Source organism: Mauremys reevesii, linkage group 1 (genome assembly GCF_016161935.1).
Source record: "Mauremys reevesii isolate NIE-2019 linkage group 1, ASM1616193v1, whole genome shotgun sequence".
Classification (NCBI taxonomy): domain Eukaryota; kingdom Metazoa; phylum Chordata; order Testudines; family Geoemydidae; genus Mauremys; species Mauremys reevesii.
In genome coordinates, this window is record NC_052623.1 from 159,001,606 (window position 1) to 159,008,036 (window position 6,431).

The following is a 6,431-nucleotide window of genomic DNA, read 5'->3' on the forward strand; positions in this document are numbered from 1 at the left end:
CTGAAACATATCAGGAGATTACAAAGACGCAGGTTGTTCAAATCAATAGGTATTTTGGTGGAAGATATAAATTCGGCTCTTTCATTTATAGTGGAATGGTTGCTATGAGATGGCGCTGGTGTATACAGAAGAGTCAAATGTTTCTGTTTCTTGCTGTCAATCTGCAATGTAAATAGTGTTTAGACTGGTGGCCCTTTTATAATGATGATGGGAGTCATTATATAAATCTAGCATGGTAAATTATTGATATTTCCTAGATGAACTGGAGCCAAAATACTGTAACTCTATTACTGAGGTAATCTTATTAACTGTAGTACTTTGTCTTTACACGTTGGTGACCAAGGTCTTGCAATCCATATCAGAAACACGGATGTCATCAGAGGAATTGTATTTGGGACAAAGGGATTGTTGGTTGAGAGCTAGATGATGGCCATTGATATAGGGTCAGAATTAAAGTTGCTTGTGGATCTTTAACTATGACTTGCAAATGTTTGCTTTTTAGGTTAAACTTGAATTTTCATGCACCCAAACATCCTTATAACAACATTCAAACCATGTTGTTTTAATATAATTACTTTCTATGTCTATCCTTAAATTGTACTGGAAGCTTTGTGAATAAGAATTTATTTAGTTTTTAATAATGTATTTCAAACATTTATGTTTGAAAACTTAATGGATTACAATATTCTGCTTCTTTCTGATGTTCATTAAATGGAAGCATTAGAATTAGTCCTTTTTTCACTTCCTCAAGTTAACAGGTAGGCACTGCATTGTCACACAGCTAATTTTATAAAAGATATTTTCCCATTTAAGAAGACAAAACCATAAATATTTATAAAACTGTATGTCATCAAAGTTAATTTCTGACTGAAAATGGCAGTAAAATTTCAGCATATAAACAATTATTTATTTTAAAATAAATGGAATACAAACAACAGAAGCTCATTGGATGACCTGGCTATTTGTATTAATTAACATGAAGAAGTACTATGCAGATTTAATAGCCTGGGAACATTTGTGCTGTAAACTTTTCTTTGGAGCTAAGTATCTCAAATATAATCTAAATTTTCTTTTAATGCAAGCTAGGAGCCAGAAACAAGAGTATCTAGTACCATGTGACCACCCAGCTCTCTGTAGGCCGCCGTCTGGGAACTTGTTCTTACAAACTATCAGTTATGCCAGGTGAAGATGATTTTGTAATATGGAGAAAAGTGGGGATTTTAACACAGATTTAAATAAATGTAAGAGCATATAAATATTTGCAATTATAGTATCAAATAGTTGATAGCTGTTTAGAACAGTTTTATCATCTGTCATTTTTATGGGCATTTTTATGAGAGTAACAGGTCATTATCATAACCAGCCTTATTTCAAGTGCATTTTTAATACACACATTTAGACTCAGACTCATAGACGTTAAGGGCAGAAGGGATCATCATGATCTTCTAGTCTGACCTCCGGCACATTGCAGGCCAGAGAACCTCACCCACCCACTCCCGTAATAGACCCCTAACCTCCGGCTGAGTTACTGAAATCCTCAAATCATGGTTCAAAGACTTCAAGTTACAGAGAATCCTCCATTTACTCTAGCTTAAATCTGCAAGTGACCCATGCCCCATGTTGCAGAAGAAGGCAAAAAACTCTTAGGGTCTCTGCCAATCTAAGCTGGAGGAAAATTCCTTCCCAACCCCAAATATGAAGATCAGTTAGACTCTGAGCATGTGGGCAAGACCCTCCACCCAGACATCTGGGAAAGAATTATCTGTAGTAACTCAGAGCCCACGCCATCTAGTGTCTCGTCTCCAGTCATTGGAGATATTTGCTGGTTGCAGTCACAAACTGGCCACATGCCATTGTAGGCAGTCTCATCATAGCATCCTCTTCATAATCAAGCTCAGTCTTATGGCCAGTTAGGATTTTTGCCCCCACTGCTCCCCGTGAAAGGCTGTTCCAGAACTTCACTCCTCTGATGATTAGAAACTTTCATCTAATTTCAAGCCTAAACTTGTTAATGGCCACAGGAGTAATGCCAGCTTCTTTCAGGTGGGAGAATGGGGGGGCTGAGGTGGGCCAGACAGAAAATTGGGGGGATGTGCCCCTCTTCAGCATGAGACCCCACCCCCCTCACTGGCCTTGCTCCCACTGTGACTCCACCCCATAGCCAGGTCAGAGGCTGGAAACCAGAGCCAGGCAGTGGGCTGCCTGCGGCTGGTAGGAGCTGCCTAGGCAGGGGGAGCTGGGTCTGGGGCTGAGAGAGCTCTCAGGGAGTAGAGACCATGGGGGTGAGGCCCAGGAGTCTGGGCTGGAGCGGGTCAGTCTGGGCAGCTCGGGTGAGCCCTGACCCTCCACCTGCCCTGGATAGAATACCCCAGTAGGTGGGGATATAGATCACCTCCCTGGCTTACTTCTCTGCTGCCACTGGATCTGGGCCCCCAGCCAGCAGCATCCACTCTCTCTGCTCAGCCTTCAGAGCTGGGTGGTTGGAAAGTGGCAGCTGCTACAGGATGGCTAATGCAAACTTTTGGGGTGGCTATAGCCCCCACAAGCACACACACCCCCAGTGCTGCCCCTGGATGGCCAGTTGTGATATTGTCTAATTAAAATATAACCATGCAAATCATTATTGCTAAAAATCTTATACAAAATATGACTCATGGCCAGAAAGGGTTAAACAGCTTGCAGGCTAACTAACTCAAAGCCAAAAAAAAAAAAAAAAACCTCAAAGCCGACCTTTAAAGACGTGTTAGAAATGGTAATTAGGGTCATTCATGCTAAATAGGCTAGAACTCTGAAATGCAAACCTGTATTGTTAGAAGTTAGCAGTGATAGGAATTGTGTGTATCTTGGATGCCAGTCATGTAAACAGACAGTTCCTGTCTGTCACTATAGATACTAATTCAGAGATCAAAAGGAAATATTAACATTTAGATGAATCTTGGGTGAAATAATGTCACTGTCTATATGTCCCTTTGAAGTCTGTAATAGACTGCCTAATGAATAAATTGCCCTATGTTAATTTGTGTAACTAATTACTGGTGGTATTCAGAAAACAGAAGGTTACATCAAAAGTGTATTGTTTACCCAGGACTGTATGGTTAAGTGGATGCTAGAACACTGTATAAAAAGAGCCTTGGGTCCTGATCCTGTTTATCTCAGATCTGCTTGATGGTTCAAATGCAGGGGAAGCTTAAGCCACAAGATTGGGATCCCAGTGTTGACTGGTCCACCCTGAATATGATATTGGACATTGGACTATAACCTATGAACTAAATTCTAAAAGAACTCTTTGCAACTACAAAGCTCACCATCTCTGCTATGTACCTGAACCTCAAGAATTGAACTCATATCTGCATGTATATTGATCTTTTAACCTATATTCTCTTTTTTCTTTTTTAATAAATTTTAGTTTCGTTAATAAGAATTGGCTGTACAGTATACGGTTATTCAGGTAAGATCTGGAATATTCAATAACCTGGGAGGTCATGTGTCCAATGCTTTGGGATTGGTAGAACCTTTTCTTTTATATGATGAAATAAGATTTTCAGAAATCTTCATCATATTTGACTTGGGTACCTGGATGGAGGCCTGAGGCTGGGTTATTTCAAGGGGACTGTGTTGTTTGGACTTCTGAATAGCCAGTGCCGGCTTGGTAAATCTAAGTATTGAATTATCCACCAGCTTGGGGGTTTGTCTGCCCCATTTTTTGCAGTTCACCCTAACTGAGTGACCTCAGCTGGCCCCCACTGGGACCCCAGTCACATCAATTTATATCAATTTCAACGTTGTTCTCCTTTAAACATATTTCTTATGTTCTAGGAAATACCAAATCAAGATACAGGATCATATTTCAGTCCATGAATCTATGTTCCATTAAGACTACAGACTATTCTCCTACCTTCAGAAAAACATCACAGCACATTAACAGAAAGATGTTTTATTAAAAGGGAGGAAACGGTAAGGTCCTATCTGATAGTTCTGCATCATGCATGTACTTTGTGTTGTACATTCTGTGCTGTGCATAGGTGCTGGAACTAGGTGTGTGTGTGTGTGTGTGGGTATGCTCCTGCATCCCGGGTTTGAAGTGGATTCCATCATATACAGGGTTTACAAAGTTTGGTTCATGGCTCACAGCACCCCCTCTATAAAAATTGTTCCAGCACCCCTGATGCTGTAATCAATTTTTCAAACAAGTGCCTAAAATTAGGCACCTAAATCCATATTTAGGGCACATAAATAAAAGTGAACTGATTTTCTATGGTGCTGAGCACTCAAAGTCAATGGGAATTGTTGGTGCTCAGCACCTCTGAAAATCAGGCCATTTCTGAGGGCGTAACTAGGGATTTAGGTGCCTAACTTTAAACACTTTGATGGTGATTATGGATGTATAGATCACTTGATGATTACCTGTTCTGTTCATTCCCTCTGGGGCACCTGGCATTGGCCACTGTTGGAAGACAGGATTCTGGGCTGGATGGACCATTGGTCTGACCTAGTATGGCCATTCTTATGACTATTGACTTGCCAAATACAAGTGAGTTTAACATCTATCCAAAGGATATGATCTCTATTATTGCAACTCCTTTCCCTGTAGTGTTAACCCTAGATGAGACTGACCTCTCAAAGATGGGGCAGATACTTCATTCCATCCATTCAATAGTTGTTGCTCTATATAAGTAACAATGTCAACTAATCTATTTAGTGACCAATTTATCATTGAGTTTAAAAAAAAATTAAGAAATGTTGAGAAACCAAAGTAACTTATCTAGGACTTTCCAATCACAGCAACCTGCAGCCAATGGGGCTTCTATCTGTATCTAAGGCCTTGTCTACATGGCTTCACAGGGCAAACTAGAGGGGTGTGAATTGCAGAGCACTCCTGTGTTCTGCTCTAACAGCCCCTTGTAGATCCTGCTGGCATGAACTAAAAAGTCACTAAAGCACATGAATGTAGTCCTTTTTTAAAAGAGCCTGCATCAACACGAACTAGGTACCTGTTAGTTTGTGCCAACAGGGTCTACACAGGGCAGTTACAGCACAGCACATTAGAGTGCTCTAGAAATCACTTCTCTCTAGTTTGCACTACAGAGCCATGCAGACAAGACCTATGTGAGAAAGAGGGATTATACTGGTATTTCTCAAAAGATAATGCATCTTATGTGTTATTTTAGGACGCATCACCCTTATGGTCCCCAGGTTAGGGCAGTAGTCTAGGACTTGGGAAATAGAGGCTCAATTCTCTGCTGTGCTACAGACTTTCTGTGTAACACTGGGCAAGCCACTTAGCCTCAGTTCCCCATCTGTAAAATGGAGATGATAATACTTCCCTACCGCATGGGGTGTGTTGTGAAGCTGCTGCATTAAAGATTGCGAAGCACATTGAGATCTGCTGATGGAAAGTTTAAGAGCTAAGGATTAACTACTCATGCCTCCTCCTATAGCAGTGGTTTTCAAACTGTGGGTCGTGACCCAGTACTGGGTCGGGAACGTAAGGTACTGGGTCGCGGTGGCTCTGGTCAGCAATACCGACTGGGCCTTTAAAAGTCCCATCGGTGGTGCTGCCCAGCTAAGGCAGGCTAGTCCCTACCTGTTCTAACACCGCACTGTGCCCCAGAAGTGGCCAGCAGGTCCGGCTCCTGGGCAGGTGGCCCAGAGTGCTCCACGCACTGCCCCTGCCCCAAGCACTGGCTCTGCACTCACGTTGGTCAGGAACTAGCCAATGGGAGCTGGGGGAGGGTCAGTGCCTGCAGGTGAGAGTCCTGCAGAGCCGCGGTGCCAGGGCAGGCAGGAAGCCTGCCTTAGCACCCCTGCTGCGCCTCTAACCGGGAGCTGCCTGAGGTAAGTCCATGCCCCAGTCCCCTGCCCTGAGCCCGGCCAAATCCCAGAGCCCCTTCCTGCACCCTGCACCCCGCATCCCTAACCCCATCCTAGAGCCTGAGCTCCTTCCCCACCCCTAACCCAGCCCAGAGCCCCCTCCCCCACTGAACCCCTCATTCCTTGCCCCAGCCCCCTGCCCCAGCCCTGAGCCCCTCCCACACCCAAACCCCTCATCCCCAGCTCCATTGGGTCGCAGGCATCAACAATTTTCTTCAGCTGGGCCGCCAGAAGAAAAGTTAGACAACCACTGCCCTATAGTTCCAGACTCAGCACCAGGGTGACTGTTCGCTCTTGTGTAATCAACAGGTTCGCCTTGTAAAAAGGAGAAGACTCGCTTGTGTGGTGTAGCTGAAACTTACCAGGGAGCATGTGAGTAGTTTCCATTCACAAACTTGTTATGCAGCGCCTGGCGCGAAGCTGAGTCCTGCGCCCAGCAGTCTGGGGGCAGGGAACTGAATGGCGCTGGGAGCCTGGGAGAAGCTCCCCGGGACAGAAGTGTGGCGAGTTTATAGTGCCGGGTGTTGGCCCTACTGGGTGATCAACCCCGAGGAGATGGT